Here is a 25,969-nt window from a genome sequence, read left to right as displayed (position 1 = left end):
GCGCCAGACGCCCCCTTCGGCGGGAGGCCCCTTTCCCTGCGGCCAGTGCAAACGGTGCGCAAGTTCCTGCTCTTTCTGCTCCAACCTGCGCCTTGGCACTAAAACAGCCAGACCCTTTGCAAAGGCGCCGCAGGGCGACCTCAGGCCGCTTGCACCATCGCCCCTCGCAGCCCTGCTCAAGCTTACAACCCACCTCAAACCCAAACAGCTCCCTTAAAACCCAGCGTTCACAATGAAACCTTGCCCTGCCCCAACAACAACACACACTGCATACAAGTAGGAACAGATCCATCAAAGCTTGCTTTGATGCTGCTGATCAAATTCCAAAGAGGATGCAGCAAAAGGAGGAAGACATTTCAAGGCATTGAAACAAGAAAGATCGGACTCATGCTCTGATCAATTCACAACGTGCCACTGCCCAAAAAGACAGAAATTCATACTAAAAGGGAGATCTTGCCGCTTGCTTCAATGGTGTGTACTCCATTGACCAATGGATGGTTTCTTTCCTATCTTCCAGGGTGTTTGAAACCATGAAGGAAAGGAACAAACACAGGAGAAGACATCGCCCTCGCAAAGAAGCAGAGCCTCTCCCCAAGAAGAAAAGACCAAATTAGACAAGCCTGCAGCTTTAACAGGCAGGCCTAGCAAGGGTTAGGCGTCAATAGGACTAGATAGGAATAGGACTGCTTTTTAAGCTTTCACACTGCTTGAAATTCTATTTAGTTAGTTTACATGATAGGAATCTCCTCAATTTCTTAGTTAAGCTAGATGAGTATTATTCAAGATTCATTAGTAGTATTAGATTTATCAGGAAATGTTAGAGGCTTGCTGCTGGCTATGCTCCGACTTTTGTCATTTTGCCTTTGTTGAGACACAATCTGTCTTTATCATTAAACCATGTTTCTTCCACTTTGTCTTTTGGTCTGTGTGAAATCACTCTGGCAATCAAACACGCCACTTGCCCTGAGAGGAGAATCTGGGCACGCACCACCTCCCCCAGGCCCAGCCCCTTGCTCAGCTGGCAGGACTGGCAAAGGCGTGTCTCCTTTACTGCCAGGGAAATAACGCTGGCGCTTCATCCTTTGATTCCTAAAAATCTCAGCTGCGAGTGGAAAGGGAGGCTTTGTTTAATTCAATGAATTGGATCCAAATGACTTGTCTGCTCTCACCATCTTTTCTGGCCTAAAAGCAACGGCTTTAGTCCTTTTTGTAGCCCAGCAACATAACTTTGTTTCATTTTGGGGGACTGATGCACCTGACCACCTTGGAGGACGTTTCTAGAAGCCCTGCCATTCTATCCAATTCATATCCACCTGCACCACAAAGGCATCAGCAGTTCAGTTTCAGTTTCTCTTGAAAGGACCCCTCTCCCGCTCGTGGCCTCCACCCATCTCCTTAGCTAAAGCAGAGCGCCTGGCATCATTATCCTCTCTCTGGCTTCCCACAGCTTAGGTATTTGCACCAAAGAAGAAGCAAAGTCCCTCTTTCATCTAGCCCAGCAAATGGCACTGCCCAGCAAGGCTTTGGTGGCAGGGGCTGTGCAGGGTGGAGAGGGGGCCAGGCAGGGGGCGATTGCCAGGCTGCTTCTGGGAAGCCCAGGGAAGCTTGCCCTTGTCTGATGGAGCCAGTGCAGCTGGCCTTTGGAGCCTACAAAGGATCTGCCTTGCAGTGGCACTTGTTACAGCTGCCCCCTCACTTTGCTGCCCTGTGGCCAACATGCAGCCTGGCAAGGAAGCAAGATTGGCACTGAAGCAAGATTTGCTTTGCCTTAACAATAGGCCGGAAAGCAGCAAAACTGGCTGGCTTTTGTCCTATCTGGCATCTAAGTATTAAAAGAAACGCAAAGGCCATCAGTGTGGAAAGGTAATTCCATCAGTGTTCCTTTCTTAGAGGAATCCCTGAGTCTTTTTCGACAAACAGCTACTTTCTCCAAGGCAGCTGGAAGAGACATATAGAAATTCTGCATTAATGTTTGCTACAGAAATGCCACTCTGCTGTCCCTGTCTCTGTGTCCCCATCAGTTCCCCTGAGAAACATCCTCTTTCTCTAAGTTTCAAGGAAGGAGTGATGAGGTGAGTGACCAGCTCAGAGGCCCAAAGGAGGGAAAACATCAAGTGACATTATTGGGCACCAAAAGGAGATGTGAGAAAGGGGGCAGCATGAATGCCTCCACTTTGAGAGGAAGCTTTGGAGTTGGCTCTCGGCTGAACAACTTGCAAATTCTAGCTCCTCTCAGAGCTGCAGGAGAGCCAGTGGCAGCAGTCCTGCTGGTTCTCCAGGCCAGGAGATGACGTTCTGGGCCCTTGGACACAGCCAGGCTCCTGGGCACGTTCAGCTGGAGACACCTTGCAGAGAAGCACCCAGAAGAGCCAGGGCTGTCCCTGCACTGCTTTTGCCCGTCTCCTCAGACGACTCAGGAGAAAAGCCCAATGGCAAGGCTCTCAGAGCAAGCTTGCAGCAGCAGAAGTAAAAGGGCCAGAGGTGGCCCACGCCTCTTTCTGTCCCATGGCTCCCCTGGGCTTCTACATGGAATGTTGGGCTGTGCCCATAGCAACGGTCGTTGTCTCCTGCTCCTGCGGCACTTGGTGGAAAGGCTGGTGGAGCAGCGCTGGAGCAGCAGCTGCAGGATCAGCTCCTGGACTGTCCCTGACCAGTCACCTCCCGCACTCAGCGCCACACCCGGCCTCTGCACCCACATCCTCGTCTCCTCGGCTGCCTCCAGGCATCCCCACAGCACTTGGGCACCGTCAAAGGTAAGAAAATCCCTGTTTGCCCTCAAAGCACTAACACAAGGGCACGAGGCTCCAGCTGCCTCTCCCACCAACCACCACACACAGCCTGCATGCTCACTTTCCCCAGACCAGGTTCCACCTCAAAGCGGGCTGCACCTTCCAAAGGAGTCATCTTGCCTCCCGGGCAAACACAGACCTTTCCATAGGGGATGTAGAGAGCTGTCACAGTGCCCTTGCCGATCCTCCTCCACACATCACCTGCTTCAAAGTTCTTGCCACCCATTTCAGTCCTAAACCTAGCTTGTGCTGACCCCAAAACAAATTCTTCATGGCTGAGCACTTCAGGGCTTCAGTGTCAACAAATCCCCTTATGCCCTGACTCAGCTCACACCTGCTCCAAAGCTGCAAAAACCAGAAGGATGGCACTTCTCCTCTGGGATCCCTCTCATTCAGCCCATGGAACCATTTGACTGGGCTTGTCCTCAAACACACGTGTTCAACTTCAAAAATGATCTGGTATCAGCAATCCTTATGTGCTTCCATAGTTACATCTCTGATAGATACATTCTAGTTTCATATCCTATAGATACTTTTTTCACTGCATGCTGGGCTGCTTCTACCTCATGCTCAGGGGCAGCTGTCAAATGCCATCTTCTCAAGAACACAATCACAGTACCAGAGAATTTTCTGCCTTGCAAGGGATTCTCAAAGATCACTGAGCCCAACTCCAGGGCCTGCCCAGGGCAGCCTCAACAATCACACCCTGTGCCCAAGAGCGCTGTCCAAACACTTTTGCAGCTCAGTCAGCCTTGGTGCTCTCACCCCTTCCCTGCAGAGCCTGTTCCAGTGGCCAAGCAGCCTCTGCGTGAAGAGCCTTTTCCTTCTATCCACCCTAAGCCTGCACTGCCACATCTTGCAGGCCATTCTCTTGCCTCTTGCCAGTGGCCCCAGGACTGAAGACAGTAGTGCATGGCCTTCTGCTTCCCCTCCTGAGGAAGCTGCTGACTGCTAGAGGCTCCTGCCTAGGCAATTCCACCTCAAAACCACGGCAATGACAGAAAACAGAAAGGAGCTGGCACAGAGGAGCTCAGGGTTTGCAACCATGAGGTTGAGAAGGAAGCCTACTGACACATCCTTGGCGGAACCATTTCTAACTGGAGCATTCTTTGGATCTTTTTCAGGTGGAAAGGGGAGGCACAATGAAAAGGAAAGCAAGAGCCAACAATCAGCCGTGAGTTTTGGCCTAGGCTTAAAGGACAGCAAACTGGAGCAATGGCCACGAGGAGAGCTGCTCTTTCAGAGTCAGCCTGGGATTGCTTCAAGCCTGTGCATCCACAGGAAGGCTCTCTCCAGCACTTGCCTTTCTTACCTCCACCTCTTTCTTCCTTTAGACACATCAATGTTGGCAGCGACTTTCAGGCTGAGCTGCCAGAGCTGCAGAGCAGAGCACCAAGTGAGGATGAAGAGCCTGCAAGCCTGCTCTGGAAGCCCTGGCGGGACGATGACTCTGACATGGAAAAACCTGACCGAGGTAGCTTCTCTTCAAGCTTTTCTTCCACCCCTGACATACTTGGATCTTTCCAAGTCTCCTTTTGCATAGAAAGGCAGCTTTTTGCAGCCTCCGCTTCTCTCCCTGTCTCGCCCATCTTCCCATCTACAAGTCTTAGAGGCAAGGAGAATGCTCTGCTTCTGCAGCAGAGCAGGAAAAAGAGCAAGCATCTTGCTCTCCAAATTGCTCAGGCCCATTTGCCACTGGAAGAGGGGACATTGGCCTCCACTTCTTCTTCCACAAGCTGCTTTGAAGGGAGAGCCAGCACTGCGGGGGCCCTTGCTTCAGCTGGCCCTGTCTTTGCTCTCCTTTTCATGCTCTCCAAGCTGCTGCCTTTAGCTCCTGGCCTTTCCTTCCGCCTTGCATGGCAACCTTTGCCCTTGCTGGCCTCAAGCCTGACTTTGCCTGGGTTTTTCTTCTGCTTGCAGTAAGAGAACTGCTGGACATGGCCAGCTCCCGTGGCATTCCCGGGCCAGCAGCTGACCTGGAGCGCGCCCTGCACTGCCTGCACCAGGCACGCGGCAGCCTTCCGGTAAGAAGCGGCTCTGTGGGCGCACACAACAGGGCACAGGGAATGCACAAGGCCCGGCCACTGGCACAGCCTTTCCTGCCTGCTCCTTGATGAAGGCTCTTAACAGGGAGCAGAGCACGTGCTGCCTCCTGGGTCTCCTCCAGCTGCGTCACGGCTGAGCCCAAACGCCTCCAGCAGGGAGAATCTCCCTCCTGGAGGCGGCGGCGCAAGCTCCTGCAGCCTGCTGCCTTGGAAATGGCCTGCACCTCTGGCTTCTCTAAGACATTTGGAGGGGAAATTCCCAGAAGCCTCAGTCAGCTGAGGCCATTCTGGCTCAGGAGCCGCAAAATCATTGGGTTGGTGAGCAAAATGCCACTCTTGGGGACCAGCATCAAAGGGCGCGGCAGCAAAAACTAGGCACTGGGATCAAATCCCAGGCTTTCACCCACATGGCATACAGTTGCTTGAAGGTCTGAAGAGGCAAAGTAGCTGAAAGGCAGCATCTGTGATTTTTGGCTCATTTTGGATGTGGTGGGGCGGCTAAAGCCTTTTCCCCTTGCATCTTGCAGGAGGCTCTGGAGATGTTGCTCTCGGGGGGGCCTGCAACACCTCAAGGCCATCCCTTGGCTGGTTATCATTACGCAGGTAAGCAAAGCAGAGCTTCTTCCTTCACTCACAGATGCTGCCGTCCCCTTCAGTGTTGCGGCATGCGTTTCTGCTTCAACAAATTGTGCTTAACACCAGCACAAGCTCTTGTCTTCTCGCGGGCTGGGGAAAGCACCAGCATCTAGTCCTTCAGCTTGACTTCTTTTCCAATCCTTTGCCCTGGGCAATGCCTGCTCTTGTCTTCATCACCTTCTCAGGGACCAGACATCTACTCACATGTCAATGATGGCCTGCCACCATTTGCTTTCGGCAGCCAATGCGATCTACTTCATGTGCATCGAGGGATCCATTTACCTGCTGCTTTTTATTGCCAGGCTCTGACAGATGGACACCTGAGGAGAAGGACTCCTTCCAAAAGGCTTTCCACACCTACGGCAAGGATTTTCATCTCATCCAGAAGCAGCTAAAGCCGCAGCACATTCTTTACCTGAGCAGATCATCACGAGGAAAGCTTGCTTCTATCTGCTAACAAACACTGGGCTTCCGTCTCTCTCTTCTCAAGTACCAAAACTGCTCAAGTAGGAACAAAACGGGACATCAAAGGCCTGTGTCAAAAGGATCATCCTGTCTCTCCAGCCCTTTTCTCCAAGCTCCTTTGCAATATGATGATTTCTTCTCCCAGACTTGTCGCACAGCTCTGCTGGTGCTCCCACAAGACATTGTGCTGCCATAACTGGAGTGAACCCGGGAAAGAAGACCTGTGCTAGATGCATTTGTTGTTGATCTGTGCATTACCTGTGTTACCACCTAGCATGATACACGGTTTACTACATTGCATGATGCCTCTCTTTCTCCATCTGGATTTCATTTTACACCCTACTCCATTTACTTCATGATTTTACTTCCTAGTTTACTCCATCTTCTACTTTTTCCCCAATGCACCCTACCAAGGAAGTTTAGATTCCTTCTTTTTCTCTTCACAACAGATCCAGACTAAGACCGTGGCACAGTGTGTGGAATACTACTACACCTGGAAAAAGGAGCATAAAATTGCCAGCACTCTTGCTCAGGTGAGGGGGAAGAAAATCCAGGCCTGCCAGCAGGGTGCAGAAACTGGGAGAAGGGGAGAAAACCTGCTGGCCAGCCATGCCAGGCGCCACTTTGCCACCATCACATCGTCCCATGCGCTGGGAAAGGCGCAGCAGATGCTGCCCAGGCCTTCCTTGTGCTGCTGCCCTGAAATACGCCATTCTGGAGCCTAACTTGGAGCCAAGAAAGCCGCACCACCACCCAAATGGGCTTTGACTCTCTACAGATGGCTTTCTCAAGGGCTGCCACCTTTGCTGACTCCAGTCACACCCTTCATTCCCCACTTCACTCCTCCTGACATCAGCAATCCCTGTCTTCAGGGAGATGTTGCAGATTTGCAGGCACTTTTTGCAGCATCCCAGCATACTCCCCAAGAAGGAGCTGCCAGTGCTGTGGCTCCCCTCAGACTTTCCTTACCAGCAAAGAGCAATTCCGTTGGCAATAGTGAGAGAGAGAGAGAGAAAGAGAGAGAGAGAGATTCTTCTGGCTTGTATAAAACGTAGAACCATCTGTCTTCCCTAATTTGACTGCATTTCCATCCCATTCCCTAGACTTTTCTGGAGGAAAACCCGAGGGAAATAGATGTTAGGCAGTGAGGTAGAAATAAGAAATGTAGAATTCTAGAGAGCCACACATTTATCCCACCCCTTTGGCCAGTAGAAAAGAGGAGCATTTCCCTTCAACCTCTGCCTTGGCAGCCCGCCGCAGCCCGCTGGCAAAGGCAGCCGTTTCCTCAGCGCTTGAGGATTTGGAAGGATTTGCTTAGGCCAAGAGATTTTTGTGCTGGACGCAGGCATCTCCAGCTTTCTGAGGGGAAGGAAACATTGAAACAGCATTCTTTGATTTCCAGGCTGTGAGCGAAGCCAAGAGGAGCAAAAGCCCCCCCAGAAAGGAGGATGGGCAGACAGGGAAGAGAAGCCGCAAGAGGGCTGGCAGCGCCCAGTGTCCCTGCTGCCAACCGCGCCAGACGCCCCCTTCGGCGGGAGGCCCCTTTCCCTGCGGCCAGTGCAAACGGTGCGCAAGTTCCTGCTCTTTCTGCTCCAACCTGCGCCTTGGCACTAAAACAGCCAGACCCTTTGCAAAGGCGCCGCAGGGCGACCTCAGGCCGCTTGCACCATCGCCCCTCGCAGCCCTGCTCAAGCTTACAACCCACCTCAAACCCAAACAGCTCCCTTAAAACCCAGCGTTCACAATGAAACCTTGCCCTGCCCCAACAACAACACACACAACATACAAGTAGGAACAGATCCATCAAAGCTTGCTTTGATGCTGCTGATCAAATTCCAAAGAGGATGCAGCAAAAGGAGGAAGATATTTCAAGGCATTGAAACAAGAAAGATCGGACTCATGCTCTGATCAATTCACAACGTGCCACTGCCCAAAAAGACAGAAATTCATACTAAAAGGGAGATCTTGCCGCTTGCTTCAATGGTGTGTACTCCATTGACCAATGGATGGTTTCTTTCCTATCTTCCAGGCTGTTTGAAACCATGAAGGAAAGGAACAAACACAGGAGAAGACATCGCCCTCGCAAAGAAGCAGAGCCTCTCCCCAAGAAGAAAAGACCAAATTAGACAAGCCTGCAGCTTTAACAGGCAGGCCTAGCAAGTGTTAGGCGTCAATAGGACTAGATAGGAATAGGACTGCTTTTTAAGCTTTCACACTGCTTGAAATTCTATTTAGTTAGTTTACATGATAGGAATCTCCTCAATTTCTTAGTTAAGCTAGATGAGTATTATTCAAGATTCATTAGTAGTATTAGATTTATCAGGAAATGTTAGAGGCTTGGTGTTGGCTATGCTCCGACTTTTGTCATTTTGCCTTTGTTGAGACACAATCTGTCTTTATCATTAAACCATGTTTCTTCCACTTTGTCTTTTGGTCTGTGTGAAATCACTCCGGCAATCAAACACGCCACTTGCCCTGAGAGGAGAATCTGGGCACGCACCACCTCCCCCAGGCCCAGCCCCTTGCTCAGCTGGCAGGACTGGCAAAGGCGTGTCTCCTTTACTGCCAGGGAAATAACGCTGGCGCTTCATCCTTTGATTCCTAAAAATCTCAGCTGCGAGTGGAAAGGGAGGCTTTGTTTAATTCAATGAATTGGATCCAAATGACTTGTCTGCTCTCACCATCTTTTCTGGCCTAAAAGCAACGGCTTTAGTCCTTTTTGTAGCCCAGCAACATAACTTTGTTTCATTTTGGGGGACTGATGCACCTGACCACCTTGGAGGACGTTTCTAGAAGCCCTGCCATTCTATCCAATTCATATCCACCTGCACCACAAAGGCATCAGCAGTTCAGTTTCAGTTTCTCTTGAAAGGACCACTCTCCCGCTCTGGGCCTCCACCCATCTCCTTAGCTAAAGCAGAGCGCCTGGCATCATTATCCTCTCTCTGGCTTCCCACAGCTTAGGTATTTGCACCAAAGAAGAAGCAAAGTCCCTCTTTCATCTAGCCCAGCAAATGGCACTGCCCAGCAAGGCTTTGGTGGCAGGGGCTGTGCAGGGTGGAGAGGGGGCCAGGCAGGGGGCGATTGCCAGGCTGCTTCTGGGAAGCCCAGGGAAGCTTGCCCTTGTCTGATGGAGCCAGTGCAGCTGGCCTTTGGAGCCTACAAAGGATCTGCCTTGCAGTGGCACTTGTTACAGCTGCCCCCTCACTTTGCTGCCCTGTGGCCAACATGCAGCCTGGCAAGGAAGCAAGATTGGCACTGAAGCAAGATTTGCTTTGCCTTAACAATAGGCCGGAAAGCAGCAAAACTGGCTGGCTTTTGTCCTATCTGGCATCTAAGTATTAAAAGAAACGCAAAGGCCATCAGTGTGGAAAGGTAATTCCATCAGTGTTCCTTTCTTAGAGGAATCCCTGAGTCTTTTTCGACAAACAGCTACTTTCTCCAAGGCAGCTGGAAGAGACATATAGAAATTCTGCATTAATGTTTGCTACAGAAATGCCACTCTGCTGTCCCTGTCTCTGTGTCCCCATCAGTTCCCCTGAGAAACATCCTCTTTCTCTAAGTTTCAAGGAAGGAGTGATGAGGTGAGTGACCAGCTCAGAGGCCCAAAGGAGGGAAAACATCAAGTGACATTATTGGGCACCAAAAGGAGATGTGAGAAAGGGGGCAGCATGAATGCCTCCACTTTGAGAGGAAGCTTTGGAGTTGGCTCTCGGCTGAACAACTTGCAAATTCTAGCTCCTCTCAGAGCTGCAGGAGAGCCAGTGGCAGCAGTCCTGCTGGTTCTCCAGGCCAGGAGATGACGTTCTGGGCCCTTGGACACAGCCAGGCTCCTGGGCACGTTCAGCTGGAGACACCTTGCAGAGAAGCACCCAGAAGAGCCAGGGCTGTCCCTGCACTGCTTTTGCCCGTCTCCTCAGACGACTCAGGAGAAAAGCCCAATGGCAAGGCTCTCAGAGCAAGCTTGCAGCAGCAGAAGTAAAAGGGCCAGAGGTGGCCCACGCCTCTTTCTGTCCCATGGCTCCCCTGGGCTTCTACATGGAATGTTGGGCTGTGCCCATAGCAACGGTCGTTGTCTCCTGCTCCTGCGGCACTTGGTGGAAAGGCTGGTGGAGCAGCGCTGGAGCAGCAGCTGCAGGATCAGCTCCTGGACTGTCCCTGACCAGTCACCTCCCGCACTCAGCGCCACACCCGGCCTCTGCACCCACATCCTCGTCTCCTCGGCTGCCTCCAGGCATCCCCACAGCACTTGGGCACCGTCAAAGGTAAGAAAATCCCTGTTTGCCCTCAAAGCACTAACACAAGGGCACGAGGCTCCAGCTGCCTCTCCCACCAACCACCACACACAGCCTGCGTGCTCACTTTCCCCAGACCAGGTTCCACCTCAAAGCGGGCTGCACCTTCCAAAGGAGTCATCTTGCCTCCCGGGCAAACACAGACCTTTCCATAGGGGATGTAGAGAGCTGTCACAGTGCACTTGCCGATCCTCCTCCACACATCACCTGCTTCAAAGTTCTTGCCACCCATTTCAGTCCTAAACCTAGCTTGTGCTGACCCCAAAACAAATTCTTCATGGCTGAGCACTTCAGGGCTTCAGTGTCAACAAATCCCCTTATGCCCTGACTCAGCTCACACCTGCTCCAAAGCTGCAAAAACCAGAAGGATGGCACTTCTCCTCTGGGATCCCTCTCATTCAGCCCATGGAGCCATTTGACTGGGCTTGTCCTCAAACACACGTGTTCAACTTCAAAAATGATCTGGTATCAGCAATCCTTATGTGCTTCCATAGTTACATCTCTGATAGATACATTCTAGTTTCATATCCTATAGATACTTTTTTCACTGCATGCTGGGCTGCTTCTACCTCATGCTCAGGGGCAGCTGTCAAATGCCATCTTCTCAAGAACACAATCACAGTACCAGAGAATTTTCTGCCTTGCAAGGGATTCTCAAAGATCACTGAGCCCAACTCCAGGGCCTGCCCAGGGCAGCCTCAACAATCACACCCTGTGCCCAAGAGCGCTGTCCAAACACTTTTGCAGCTCAGTCAGCCTTGGTGCTCTCACCCCTTCCCTGCAGAGCCTGTTCCAGTGGCCAAGCAGCCTCTGCGTGAAGAGCCTTTTCCTTCTATCCACCCTAAGCCTGCACTGCCACATCTTGCAGGCCATTCTCTTGCCTCTTGCCAGTGGCCCCAGGACTGAAGACAGTAGTGCATGGCCTTCTGCTTCCCCTCCTGAGGAAGCTGCTGACTGCTAGAGGCTCCTGCCTAGGCAATTCCACCTCAAAACCACGGCAATGACAGCAAACAGAAAGGAGCTGGCACAGAGGAGCTCAGGGTTTGCAACCATGAGGTTGAGAAGGAAGCCTACTGACACATCCTTGGCGGAACCATTTCTAACTGGAGCATTCTTTGGATCTTTTTCAGGTGGAAAGGGGAGGCACAATGAAAAGGAAAGCAAGAGCCAACAATCAGCCGTGAGTTTTGGCCTAGGCTTAAAGGACAGCAAACTGGAGCAATGGCCACGAGGAGAGCTGCTCTTTCAGAGTCAGCCTGGGATTGCTTCAAGCCTGTGCATCCACAGGAAGGCTCTCTCCAGCACTTGCCTTTCTTACCTCCACCTCTTTCTTCCTTTAGACACATCAATGTTGGCAGCGACTTTCAGGCTGAGCTGCCAGAGCTGCAGAGCAGAGCACCAAGTGAGGATGAAGAGCCTGCAAGCCTGCTCTGGAAGCCCTGGCGGGAAGATGACTCTGACATGGAGAAACCTGACCGAGGTAGCTTCTCTTCAAGCTTTTCTTCCACCCCTGACATACTTGGATCTTTCCAAGTCTCCTTTTGCATAGAAAGGCAGCTTTTTGCAGCCTCCGCTTCTCTCCCCGTCTCGCCCATCTTCCCATCTACAAGTCTTAGAGGCAAGGAGAATGCTCTGCTTCTGCAGCAGAGCAGGAAAAAGAGCAAGCATCTTGCTCTCCAAATTGCTCAGGCCCATTTGCCACTGGAAGAGGGGACATTGGCCTCCACTTCTTCTTCCACAAGCTGCTTTGAAGGGAGAGCCAGCACTGCGGGGGCCCTTGCTTCAGCTGGCCCTGTCTTTGCTCTCCTTTTCATGCTCTCCAAGCTGCTGCCTTTAGCTCCTGGCCTTTCCTTCCGCCTTGCATGGCAACCTTTGCCCTTGCTGGCCTCAAGCCTGACTTTGCCTGGGTTTTTCTTCTGCTTGCAGTAAGAGAACTGCTGGACATGGCCAGCTCCCGTGGCATTCCCGGGCCAGCAGCTGACCTGGAGCGCGCCCTGCACTGCCTGCACCAGGCACGCGGCAGCCTTCCGGTAAGAAGCGGCTCTGTGGGCGCACACAACAGGGCACAGGGAATGCACAAGGCCCGGCCACTGGCACAGCCTTTCCTGCCTGCTCCTTGATGAAGGCTCTTAACAGGGAGCAGAGCACGTGCTGCCTCCTGGGTCTCCTCCAGCTGCGTCACGGCTGAGCCCAAACGCCTCCAGCAGGGAGAATCTCCCTCCTGGAGGCGGCGGCGCAAGCTCCTGCAGCCTGCTGCCTTGGAAATGGCCTGCACCTCTGGCTTCTCTAAGACATTTGGAGGGGAAATTCCCAGAAGCCTCAGTCAGCTGAGGCCATTCTGGCTCAGGAGACGCAAAATCATTGGGTTGGTGAGCAAAATGCCACTCTTGGGGACCAGCATCAAAGGGCGCGGCAGCAAAAACTAGGCACTGGGATCAAATCCCAGGCTTTCACCCACATGGCATACAGTTGCTTGAAGGTCTGAAGAGGCAAAGTAGCTGAAAGGCAGCATCTGTGATTTTTGGCTCATTTTGGATGTGGTGGGGCGGCTAAAGCCTTTTCCCCTTGCATCTTGCAGGAGGCTCTGGAGATGTTGCTCTCGGGGGGGCCTGCAACACCTCAAGGCCATCCCTTGGCTGGTTATCATTACGCAGGTAAGCAAAGCAGAGCTTCTTCCTTCACTCACAGATGCTGCCGTCCCCTTCAGTGTTGCGGCATGCGTTTCTGCTTCAACAAATTGTGCTTAACACCAGCACAAGCTCTTGTCTTCTCGCGGGCTGGGGAAAGCACCAGCATCTAGTCCTTCAGCTTGACTTCTTTTCCAATCCTTTGCCCTGGGCAATGCCTGCTCTTGTCTTCATCACCTTCTCAGGGACCAGACATCTACTCACACGTCAATGATGGCCTGCCACCATTTGCTTTCGGCAGCCATTGCGATCTACTTCATGTGCATCGAGGGATCCATTTACCTGCTGCTTTTTATTGCCAGGCTCTGACAGATGGACACCTGAGGAGAAGGACTCCTTCCAAAAGGCTTTCCACACCTACGGCAAGGATTTTCATCTCATCCAGAAGCAGGTAAAGCCGCAGCACATTCTTTACCTGAGCAGATCATCACGAGGAAAGCTTGCTTCTATCTGCTAACAAACACTGGGCTTCCGTCTCTCTCTTCTCAAGTACCAAAACTGCTCAAGTAGGAACAAAACGGGACATCAAAGGCCTGTGTCAAAAGGATCATCCTGTCTCTCCAGCCCTTTTCTCCAAGCTCCTTTGCAATATGATGATTTCTTCTCCCAGACTTGTCGCACAGCTCTGCTGGTGCTCCCACAAGACATTGTGCTGCCATAACTGGAGTGAACCCGGGAAAGAAGACCTGTGCTAGATGCATTTGTTGTTGATCTGTGCATTACCTGTGTTACCACCTAGCATGATACACGGTTTACTACATTGCATGATGCCTCTCTTTCTCCATCTGGATTTCATTTTACACCCTACTCCATTTACTTCATGATTTTACTTCCTAGTTTACTCCATCTTCTACTTTTTCCCCAATGCACCCTACCAAGGAAGTTTAGATTCCTTCTTTTTCTCTTCACAACAGATCCAGACTAAGACCGTGGCACAGTGTGTGGAATACTACTACACCTGGAAAAAGGAGCATAAAATTGCCAGCACTCTTGCTCAGGTGAGGGGGAAGAAAATCCAGGCCTGCCAGGAGGGTGCAGAAACTGGGAGAAGGGGAGAAAACCTGCTGGCCAGCCATGCCAGGCGCCACTTTGCCGCCATCACATCGTCCCATGCGCTGGGAAAGGCGCAGCAGATGCTGCCCAGGCCTTCCTTGTGCTGCTGCCCTGAAATACGCCATTCTGGAGCCTAACTTGGAGCCAAGAAATCCGCACCACCACCCAAATGGGCTTTGACTCTCTACAGATGGCTTTCTCAAGGGCTGCCACCTTTGCTGACTCCAGTCACACCCTTCATTCCCCACTTCACTCCTCCTGACATCAGCAATCCCTGTCTTCAGGGAGATGTTGCAGATTTGCAGGCACTTTTTGCAGCATCCCAGCATACTCCCCAAGAAGGAGCTGCCAGTGCTGTGGCTCCCCTCAGACTTTCCTTACCAGCAAAGAGCAATTCCGTTGGCAATAGTGAGAGAGAGAGAGAGAAAGAGAGAGAGAGAGATTCTTCTGGCTTGTATAAAACGTAGAACCATCTGTCTTCCCTAATTTGACTGCATTTCCATCCCATTCCCTAGACTTTTCTGGAGGAAAACCCGAGGGAAATAGATGTTAGGCAGTGAGGTAGAAATAAGAAATGTAGAATTCTAGAGAGCCACACATTTATCCCACCCCTTTGGCCAGTAGAAAAGAGGAGCATTTCCCTTCAACCTCTGCCTTGGCAGCCCGCCGCAGCCCGCTGGCAAAGGCAGCCGTTTCCTCAGCGCTTGAGGATTTGGAAGGATTTGCTTAGGCCAAGAGATTTTTGTGCTGGACGCAGGCATCTCCAGCTTTCTGAGGGGAAGGAAACATTGAAACAGCATTCTTTGATTTCCAGGCTGTGAGCGAAGCCAAGAGGAGCAAAAGCCCCCCCAGAAAGGAGGATGGGCAGACAGGGAAGAGAAGCCGCAAGAGGGCTGGCAGCGCCCAGTGTCCCTGCTGCCAACCACGCCAGACGCCCCCTTCGGCGGGAGGCCCCTTTCCCTGCGGCCAGTGCAAACGGTGCGCAAGTTCCTGCTCTTTCTGCTCCAACCTGCGCCTTGGCACTAAAACAGCCAGACCCTTTGCAAAGGCGCCGCAGGGCGACCTCAGGCCGCTTGCACCATCGCCCCTCGCAGCCCTGCTCAAGCTTACAACCCACCTCAAACCCAAACAGCTCCCTTAAAACCCAGCGTTCACAATGAAACCTTGCCCTGCCCCAACAACAAGACACACTGCATACAAGTAGGAACAGATCCATCAAAGCTTGCTTTGATGCTGCTGATCAAATTCCAAAGAGGATGCAGCAAAAGGAGGAAGATATTTCAAGGCATTGAAACAAGAAAGATCGGACTCATGCTCTGATCAATTCACAACGTGCCACTGCCCAAAAAGACAGAAATTCATACTAAAAGGGAGATCTTGCTGCTTGCTTTAATGGTGTGTACTCCATTGACCAATGGATGGTTTCTTTCCTATCTTCCAGGCTGTTTGAAACCATGAAGGAAAGGAACAAACACAGGAGAAGACATCGCCCTCGCAAAGAAGCAGAGCCTCTCCCCAAGAAGAAAAGACCAAATTAGACAAGCCTGCAGCTTTAACAGGCAGGCCTAGCAAGGGTTAGGCGTCAATAGGACTAGATAGGAATAGGACTGCTTTTTAAGCTTTTACACTGCTTGAAATTCTATTTAGTTAGTTTACATGATAGGAATCTCCTCAATTTCTTAGTTAAGCTAGATGAGTATTATTCAAGATTCATTAGTAGTATTAGATTTATCAGGAAATGTTAGAGGCTTGGTGTTGGCTATGCTCCGACTTTTGTCATTTTGCCTTTGTTGAGACACAATCTGTCTTTATCATTAAACCACGTTTCTTCCACTTTGTCTTTTGGTCTGCGTGAAATCACTCCGGCAATCAAACACGCCACTTGCCCTGAGAGGAGAATCTGGGCACGCACCACCTCCCCCAGGCCCAGCCCCTTGCTCAGCTGGCAGGACTGGCAAAGGCGTGTCTCCTTTACTGCCAGGGAAATAACGCTGGCGCTTCATCCTTTGATTCCTAAAAATCTCAGCTGCGAGTGGAAAGGGAGGCTTTGTTTAATTCAATGAATTGGATCCAAATGACTTGTCTGCTCTCACCATCTTTTCTGGCCTAAAAGCAACGGCTTTAGTCCTTTTTGTAGCCCAGCAACATAACTTTGTTTCATTTTGGGGGACTGATGCACCTGACCACCTTGGAGGACGTTTCTAGAAGCCCTGCCATTCTATCCAATTCATATCCACCTGCACCACAAAGGCATCAGCAGTTCAGTTTCAGTTTCTCTTGAAAGGACCCCTCTCCCGCTCGTGGCCTCCACCCATCTCCTTAGCTAAAGCAGAGCGCCTGGCATCATTATCCTCTCTCTGGCTTCCCACAGCTTAGGTATTTGCACCAAAGAAGAAGCAAAGTCCCTCTTTCATCTAGCCCAGCAAATGGCACTGCCCAGCAAGGCTTTGGTGGCAGGGGCTGTGCAGGGTGGAGAGGGGGCCAGGCAGGGGGCGATTGCCAGGCTGCTTCTGGGAAGCCCAGGGAAGCTTGCCCTTGTCTGATGGAGCCAGTGCAGCTGGCCTTTGGAGCCTACAAAGGATCTGCCTTGCAGTGGCACTTGTTACAGCTGCCCCCTCACTTTGCTGCCCTGTGGCCAACATGCAGCCGGGCAAGGAAGCAAGATTGGCACTGAAGCAAGATTTGCTTTGCCTTAACAATAGGCCGGAAAGCAGCAAAACTGGCTGGCTTTTGTCCTATCTGGCATCTAAGTATTAAAAGAAACGCAAAGGCCATCAGTGTGGAAAGGTAATTCCATCAGTGTTCCTTTCTTAGAGGAATCCCTGAGTCTTTTTCGACAAACAGCTACTTTCTCCAAGGCAGCTGGAAGAGACATATAGAAATTCTGCATTAATGTTTGCTACAGAAATGCCACTCTGCTGTCCCTGTCTCTGTGTCCCCATCAGTTCCCCTGAGAAACATCCTCTTTCTCTAAGTTTCAAGGAAGGAGTGATGAGGTGAGTGACCAGCTCAGAGGCCCAAAGGAGGGAAAACATCAAGTGACATTATTGGGCACCAAAAGGAGATGTGAGAAAGGGGGCAGCATGAATGCCTCCACTTTGAGAGGAAGCTTTGGAGTTGGCTCTCGGCTGAACAACTTGCAAATTCTAGCTCCTCTCAGAGCTGCAGGAGAGCCAGTGGCAGCAGTCCTGCTGGTTCTCCAGGCCAGGAGATGACGTTCTGGGCCCTTGGACACAGCCAGGCTCCTGGGCACATTCAGCTGGAGACACCTTGCAGAGAAGCACCCAGAAGAGCCAGGGCTGTCCCTGCACTGCTTTTGCCCGTCTCCTCAGACGACTCAGGAGAAAAGCCCAATGGCAAGGCTCTCAGAGCAAGCTTGCAGCAGCAGAAGTAAAAGGGCCAGAGGTGGCCCACGCCTCTTTCTGTCCCATGGCTCCCCTGGGCTTCTACATGGAATGTTGGGCTGTGCCCATAGCAACGGTCGTTGTCTCCTGCTCCTGCGGCACTTGGTGGAAAGGCTGGTGGAGCAGCGCTGGAGCAGCAGCTGCAGGATCAGCTCCTGGACTGTCCCTGACCAGTCACCTCCCGCACTCAGCGCCACACCCGGCCTCTGCACCCACATCCTCGTCTCCTCGGCTGCCTCCAGGCATCCCCACAGCACTTGGGCACCGTCAAAGGTAAGAAAATCCCTGTTTGCCCTCAAAGCACTAACACAAGGGCACGAGGCTCCAGCTGCCTCTCCCACCAACCACCACACACAGCCTGCGTGCTCACTTTCCCCAGACCAGGTACCACCTCAAAGCGGGCTGCACCTTCCAAAGGAGTCATCTTGCCTCCCGGGCAAACACAGACCTTTCCATAGGGGATGTAGAGAGCTGTCACAGTGCACTTGCCGATCCTCCTCCACACATCACCTGCTTCAAAGTTCTTGCCACCCATTTCAGTCCTAAACCTAGCTTGTGCTGACCCCAAAACAAATTCTTCATGGCTGAGCACTTCAGGGCTTCAGTGTCAACAAATCCCCTTATGCCCTGACTCAGCTCACACCTGCTCCAAAGCTGCAAAAACCAGAAGGATGGCACTTCTCCTCTGGGATCCCTCTCATTCAGCCCATGGAGCCATTTGACTGGGCTTGTCCTCAAACACACGTGTTCAACTTCAAAAATGATCTGGTATCAGCAATCCTTATGTGCTTCCATAGTTACATCTCTGATAGATACATTCTAGTTTCATATCCTATAGATACTTTTTTCACTGCATGCTGGGCTGCTTCTACCTCATGCTCAGGGGCAGCTGTCAAATGCCATCTTCTCAAGAACACAATCACAGTACCAGAGAATTTTCTGCCTTGCAAGGGATTCTCAAAGATCACTGAGCCCAACTCCAGGGCCTGCCCAGGGCAGCCTCAACAATCACACCCTGTGCCCAAGAGCGCTGTCCAAACACTTTTGCAGCTCAGTCAGCCTTGGTGCTCTCACCCCTTCCCTGCAGAGCCTGTTCCAGTGGCCAAGCAGCCTCTGCGTGAAGAGCCTTTTCCTTCTATCCACCCTAAGCCTGCACTGCCACATCTTGCAGGCCATTCTCTTGCCTCTTGCCAGTGGCCCCAGGACTGAAGACAGTAGTGCATGGCCTTCTGCTTCCCCTCCTGAGGAAGCTGCTGACTGCTAGAGGCTCCTGCCTAGGCAATTCCACCTCAAAACCACGGCAATGACAGCAAACAGAAAGGAGCTGGCACAGAGGAGCTCAGGGTTTGCAACCATGAAGTTGAGAAGGAAGCCTTCTGACACATCCTTGGCGGAACCATTTCTAACTGGAGCATTCTTTGGATCTTTTTCAGGTGGAAAGGGGAGGCACAATGAAAAGGAAAGCAAGAGCCAACAATCAGCCGTGAGTTTTGGCCTAGGCTTAAAGGACAGCAAACTGGAGCAATGGCCACGAGGAGAGCTGCTCTTTCAGAGTCAGCCTGGGATTGCTTCAAGCCTGTGCATCCACAGGAAGGCTCTCTCCAGCACTTGCCTTTCTTACCTCCACCTCTTTCTTCCTTTAGACACATCAATGTTGGCAGCGACTTTCAGGCTGAGCTGCCAGAGCTGCAGAGCAGAGCACCAAGTGAGGATGAAGAGCCTGCAAGCCTGCTCTGGAAGCCCTGGCGGGAAGATGACTCTGACATGGAGAAACCTGACCGAGGTAGCTTCTCTTCAAGCTTTTCTTCCACCCCTGACATACTTGGATCTTTCCAAGTCTCCTTTTGCATAGAAAGGCAGCTTTTTGCAGCCTCCGCTTCTCTCCCCGTCTCGCCCATCTTCCCATCTACAAGTCTTAGAGGCAAGGAGAATGCTCTGCTTCTGCAGCAGAGCAGGAAAAAGAGCAAGCATCTTGCTCTCCAAATTGCTCAGGCCCATTTGCCACTGGAAGAGGGGACATTGGCCTCCACTTCTTCTTCCACAAGCTGCTTTGAAGGGAGAGCCAGCACTGCGGGGGCCCTTGCTTCAGCTGGCCCTGTCTTTGCTCTCCTTTTCATGCTCTCCAAGCTGCTGCCTTTAGCTCCTGGCCTTTCCTTCCGCCTTGCATGGCAACCTTTGCCCTTGCTGGCCTCAAGCCTGACTTTGCCTGGGTTTTTCTTCTGCTTGCAGTAAGAGAACTGCTGGACATGGCCAGCTCCCGTGGCATTCCCGGGCCAGCAGCTGACCTGGAGCGCGCCCTGCACTGCCTGCACCAGGCACGCGGCAGCCTTCCGGTAAGAAGCGGCTCTGTGGGCGCACACAACAGGGCACAGGGAATGCACAAGGCCCGGCCACTGGCACAGCCTTTCCTGCCTGCTCCTTGATGAAGGCTCTTAACAGGGAGCAGAGCACGTGCTGCCTCCTGGGTCTCCTCCAGCTGCGTCACGGCTGAGCCCAAACGCCTCCAGCAGGGAGAATCTCCCTCCTGGAGGCGGCGGCGCAAGCTCCTGCAGCCTGCTGCCTTGGAAATGGCCTGCACCTCTGGCTTCTCTAAGACATTTGGAGGGGAAATTCCCAGAAGCCTCAGTCAGCTGAGGCCATTCTGGCTCAGGAGCCGCAAAATCATTGGGTTGGTGAGCAAAATGCCACTCTTGGGGACCAGCATCAAAGGGCGAGGCAGCAAAAACTAGGCACTGGGATCAAATCCCAGGCTTTCACCCACATGGCACACAGTTGCTTGAAGGTCTGAAGAGGCAAAGTAGCTGAAAGGCAGCATCTGTGATTTTTGGCTCATTTTGGATGTGGTGGGGCGGCTAAAGCCTTTTCCCCTTGCATCTTGCAGGAGGCTCTGGAGATGTTGCTCTCGGGGGGGCCTGCAACACCTCAAGGCCATCCCTTGGCTGGTTATCATTACGCAGGTAAGCAAAGCAGAGCTTCTTCCTTCACTCACAGATGCTGCCGTCCCCTTCAGTGTTGCGGCATGCGTTTCTGCTTCAACAAATTGTGCTTAACACCAGCACAAGCTCTTGTCTTCTCGCGGGCTGGGGAAAGCACCAGCATCTAGTCCTTCAGCTTGACTTCTTTTCCAATCCTTTGCCCTGGGCAATGCCTGCTCTTGTCTTCATCACCTTCTCAGGGACCAGACATCTACTCACACGTCAATGATGGCCTGCCACCATTTGCTTTCGGCAGCCAATGCGATCTACTTCATGTGCATCGAGGGATCCATTTACCTGCTGCTTTTTATTGCCAGGCTCTGACAGATGGACACCTGAGGAGAAGGACTCCTTCCAAAAGGCTTTCCACACCTACGGCAAGGATTTTCATCTCATCCAGAAGCAGCTAAAGCCGCAGCACATTCTTTACCTGAGCAGATCATCACGAGGAAAGCTTGCTTCTATCTGCTAACAAACACTGGGCTTCCGTCTCTCTCTTCTCAAGTACCAAAACTGCTCAAGTAGGAACAAAACGGGACATCAAAGGCCTGTGTCAAAAGGATCATCCTGTCTCTCCAGCCCTTTTCTCCAAGCTCCTTTGCAATATGATGATTTCTTCTCCCAGACTTGTCGCACAGCTCTGCTGGTGCTCCCACAAGACATTGTGCTGCCATAACTGGAGTGAACCCGGGAAAGAAGACCTGTGCTAGATGCATTTGTTGTTGATCTGTGCATTACCTGTGTTACCACCTAGCATGATACACGGTTTACTACATTGCATGATGCCTCTCTTTCTCCATCTGGATTTCATTTTACACCCTACTCCATTTACTTCATGATTTTACTTCCTAGTTTACTCCATCTTCTACTTTTTCCCCAATGCACCCTACCAAGGAAGTTTAGATTCCTTCTTTTTCTCTTCACAACAGATCCAGACTAAGACCGTGGCACAGTGTGTGGAATACTACTACACCTGGAAAAAGGAGCATAAAATTGCCAGCACTCTTGCTCAGGTGAGGGGGAAGAAAATCCAGGCCTGCCAGCAGGGTGCAGAAACTGGGAGAAGGGGAGAAAACCTGCTGGCCAGCCATGCCAGGCGCCACTTTGCCACCATCACATCGTCCCATGCGCTGCGAAAGGCGCAGCAGATGCTGCCCAGGCCTTCCTTGTGCTGCTGCCCTGAAATACGCCATTCTGGAGCCTAACTTGGAGCCAAGAAATCCGCACCACCACCCAAATGGGCTTTGACTCTCTACAGATGGCTTTCTCAAGGGCTGCCACCTTTGCTGACTCCAGTCACACCCTTCATTCCCCACTTCACTCCTCCTGACATCAGCAATCCCTGTCTTCAGGGAGATGTTGCAGATTTGCAGGCACTTTTTGCAGCATCCCAGCATACTCCCCAAGAAGGAGCTGCCAGTGCTGTGGCTCCCCTCAGACTTTCCTTACCAGCAAAGAGCAATTCCGTTGGCAATAGTGAGAGAGAGAGAGAGAAAGAGAGAGAGAGAGATTCTTCTGGCTTGTATAAAACGTAGAACCATCTGTCTTCCCTAATTTGACTGCATTTCCATCCCATTCCCTAGACTTTTCTGGAGGAAAACCCGAGGGAAATAGATGTTAGGCAGTGAGGTAGAAATAAGAAATGTAGAATTCTAGAGAGCCACACATTTATCCCACCCCTTTGGCCAGTAGAAAAGAGGAGCATTTCCCTTCAACCTCTGCCTTGGCAGCCCGCCGCAGCCCGCTGGCAAAGGCAGCCGTTTCCTCAGCGCTTGAGGATTTGGAAGGATTTGCTTAGGCCAAGAGATTTTTGTGCTGGACGCAGGCATCTCCAGCTTTCTGAGGGGAAGGAAACATTGAAACAGCATTCTTTGATTTCCAGGCTGTGAGCGAAGCCAAGAGGAGCAAAAGCCCCCCCAGAAAGGAGGATGGGCAGACAGGGAAGAGAAGCCGCAAGAGGGCTGGCAGCGCCCAGTGTCCCTGCTGCCAACCGCGCCAGACGCCCCCTTCGGCGGGAGGCCCCTTTCCCTGCGGCCAGTGCAAACGGTGCGCAAGTTCCTGCTCTTTCTGCTCCAACCTGCGCCTTGGCACTAAAACAGCCAGACCCTTTGCAAAGGCGCCGCAGGGCGACCTCAGGCCGCTTGCACCATCGCCCCTCACAGCCCTGCTCAAGCTTACAACCCACCTCAAACCCAAACAGCTCCCTTAAAACCCAGCGTTCACAATGAAACCTTGCCCTGCCCCAACAACAACACACACTGCATACAAGTAGGAACAGATCCATCAAAGCTTGCTTTGATGCTGCTGATCAAATTCCAAAGAGGATGCAGCAAAAGGAGGAAGACATTTCAAGGCATTGAAACAAGAAAGATCGGACTCATGCTCTGATCAATTCACAACGTGCCACTGCCCAAAAAGACAGAAATTCATACTAAAAGGGAGATCTTGCCGCTTGCTTTAATGGTGTGTACTCCATTGACCAATGGATGGTTTCTTTCCTATCTTCCAGGGTGTTTGAAACCATGAAGGAAAGGAACAAACACAGGAGAAGACATCGGCCTCGCAAAGAAGCAGAGCCTCTCCCCAAGAAGAAAAGACCAAATTAGACAAGCCTGCAGCTTTAACAGGCAGGCCTAGCAAGGGTTAGGCGTCAATAGGACTAGATAGGAATAGGACTGCTTTTTAAGCTTTCACACTGCTTGAAATTCTATTTAGTTAGTTTACATGATAGGAATCTCCTCAATTTCTTAGTTAAGCTAGATGAGTATTATTCAAGATTCATTAGTAGTATTAGATTTATCAGGAAATGTTAGAGGCTTGCTGCTGGCTATGCTCCGACTTTTGTCATTTTGCCTTTGTTGAGACACAATCTGTCTTTATCATTAAACCATGTTTCTTCCACTTTGTCTTTTGGTCTGTGTGAAATCACTCCGGCAATCAAACACGCCACTTGCCCTGAGAGGAGAATCTGGGCACGCACCACCTCCCCCAGGCCCAGCCCCTTGCTCAGCTGGCAGGACTGGCAAAGGCGTGTCTCCTTTACTGCCAGGGAAATAACGCTGGCGCTTCATCCTTTGATTCCTAAAAATCTCAGCTGCGAGTGGAAAGGGAGGCTTTGTTTAATTCAATGAATTGGATCCAAATGACTTGTCTGCTCTCACCATCTTTTCTGGCCTAAAAGCAACGGCTTTAGTCCTTTTTGTAGCCCAGCAACATAACTTTGTTTCATTTTGGGGGACTGATGCACCTGACCACCATGGAGGACGTTTCTAGAAGCCCTGCCATTCTATCCAATTCATATCCACCTGCACCACAAAGGCATCAGCAGTTCAGTTTCAGTTTCTCTTGAAAGGACCACTCTCCCGCTCTGGGCCTCCACCCATCTCCTTAGCTAAAGCAGAGCGCCTGGCATCATTATCCTCTCTCTGGCTTCCCACAGCTTAGGTATTTGCACCAAAGAAGAAGCAAAGTCCCTCTTTCATCTAGCCCAGCAAATGGCACTGCCCAGCAAGGCTTTGGTGGCAGGGGCTGTGCAGGGTGGAGAGGGGGCCAGGCAGGGGGCGATTGCCAGGCTGCTTCTGGGAAGCCCAGGGAAGCTTGACCTTGTCTGATGGAGCCAGTGCAGCTGGCCTTTGGAGCCTACAAAGGATCTGCCTTGCAGTGGCACTTGTTACAGCTGCCCCCTCACTTTGCTGCCCTGTGGCCAACATGCAGCCTGGCAAGGAAGCAAGATTGGCACTGAAGCAAGATTTGCTTTGCCTTAACAATAGGCCGGAAAGCAGCAAAACTGGCTGGCTTTTGTCCTATCTGGCATCTAAGTATTAAAAGAAACGCAAAGGCCATCAGTGTGGAAAGGTAATTCCATCAGTGTTCCTTTCTTAGAGGAATCCCTGAGTCTTTTTCGACAAACAGCTACTTTCTCCAAGGCAGCTGGAAGAGACATATAGAAATTCTGCATTAATGTTTGCTACAGAAATGCCACTCTGCTGTCCCTGTCTCTGTGTCCCCATCAGTTCCCCTGAGAAACATCCTCTTTCTCTAAGTTTCAAGGAAGGAGTGATGAGGTGAGTGACCAGCTCAGAGGCCCAAAGGAGGGAAAACATCAAGTGACATTATTGGGCACCAAAAGGAGATGTGAGAAAGGGGGCAGCATGAATGCCTCCACTTTGAGAGGAAGCTTTGGAGTTGGCTCTCGGCTGAACAACTTGCAAATTCTAGCTCCTCTCAGAGCTGCAGGAGAGCCAGTGGCAGCAGTCCTGCTGGTTCTCCAGGCCAGGAGATGACGTTCTGGGCCCTTGGACACAGCCAGGCTCCTGGGCACATTCAGCTGGAGACACCTTGCAGAGAAGCACCCAGAAGAGCCAGGGCTGTCCCTGCACTGCTTTTGCCCGTCTCCTCAGACGACTCAGGAGAAAAGCCCAATGGCAAGGCTCTCAGAGCAAGCTTGCAGCAGCAGAAGTAAAAGGGCCAGAGGTGGCCCACGCCTCTTTCTGTCCCATGGCTCCCCTGGGCTTCTACATGGAATGTTGGGCTGTGCCCATAGCAACGGTCGTTGTCTCCTGCTCCTGCGGCACTTGGTGGAAAGGCTGGTGGAGCAGCGCTGGAGCAGCAGCTGCAGGATCAGCTCCTGGACTGTCCCTGACCAGTCACCTCCCGCACTCAGCGCCACACCCGGCCTCTGCACCCACATCCTCGTCTCCTCGGCTGCCTCCAGGCATCCCCACAGCACTTGGGCACCGTCAAAGGTAAGAAAATCCCTGTTTGCCCTCAAAGCACTAACACAAGGGCACGAGGCTCCAGCTGCCTCTCCCACCAACCACCACACACAGCCTGCGTGCTCACTTTCCCCAGACCAGGTACCACCTCAAAGCGGGCTGCACCTTCCAAAGGAGTCATCTTGCCTCCCGGGCAAACACAGACCTTTCCATAGGGGATGTAGAGAGCTGTCACAGTGCACTTGCCGATCCTCCTCCACACATCACCTGCTTCAAAGTTCTTGCCACCCATTTCAGTCCTAAACCTAGCTTGTGCTGACCCCAAAACAAATTCTTCATGGCTGAGCACTTCAGGGCTTCAGTGTCAACAAATCCCCTTATGCCCTGACTCAGCTCACACCTGCTCCAAAGCTGCAAAAACCAGAAGGATGGCACTTCTCCTCTGGGATCCCTCTCATTCAGCCCATGGAGCCATTTGACTGGGCTTGTCCTCAAACACACGTGTTCAACTTCAAAAATGATCTGGTATCAGCAATCCTTATGTGCTTCCATAGTTACATCTCTGATAGATACATTCTAGTTTCATATCCTATAGATACTTTTTTCAATGCATGCTGGGCTGCTTCTACCTCATGCTCAGGGGCAGCTGTCAAATGCCATCTTCTCAAGAACACAATCACAGTACCAGAGAATTTTCTGCCTTGCAAGGGATTCTCAAAGATCACTGAGCCCAACTCCAGGGCCTGCCCAGGGCAGCCTCAACAATCACACCCTGTGCCCAAGAGCGCTGTCCAAACACTTTTGCAGCTCAGTCAGCCTTGGTGCTCTCACCCCTTCCCTGCAGAGCCTGTTCCAGTGGCCAAGCAGCCTCTGCGTGAAGAGCCTTTTCCTTCTATCCACCCTAA

Source organism: Melozone crissalis, unplaced genomic scaffold (assembly GCF_028551555.1).
Source record: "Melozone crissalis strain CALT ecotype California unplaced genomic scaffold, PUWL_Pcris_2 ptg000005l_1, whole genome shotgun sequence".
NCBI classification, from domain to species: Eukaryota; Metazoa; Chordata; class Aves; order Passeriformes; family Passerellidae; genus Melozone; species Melozone crissalis.
Note: the sequence above shows the minus strand (reverse complement) of the source record.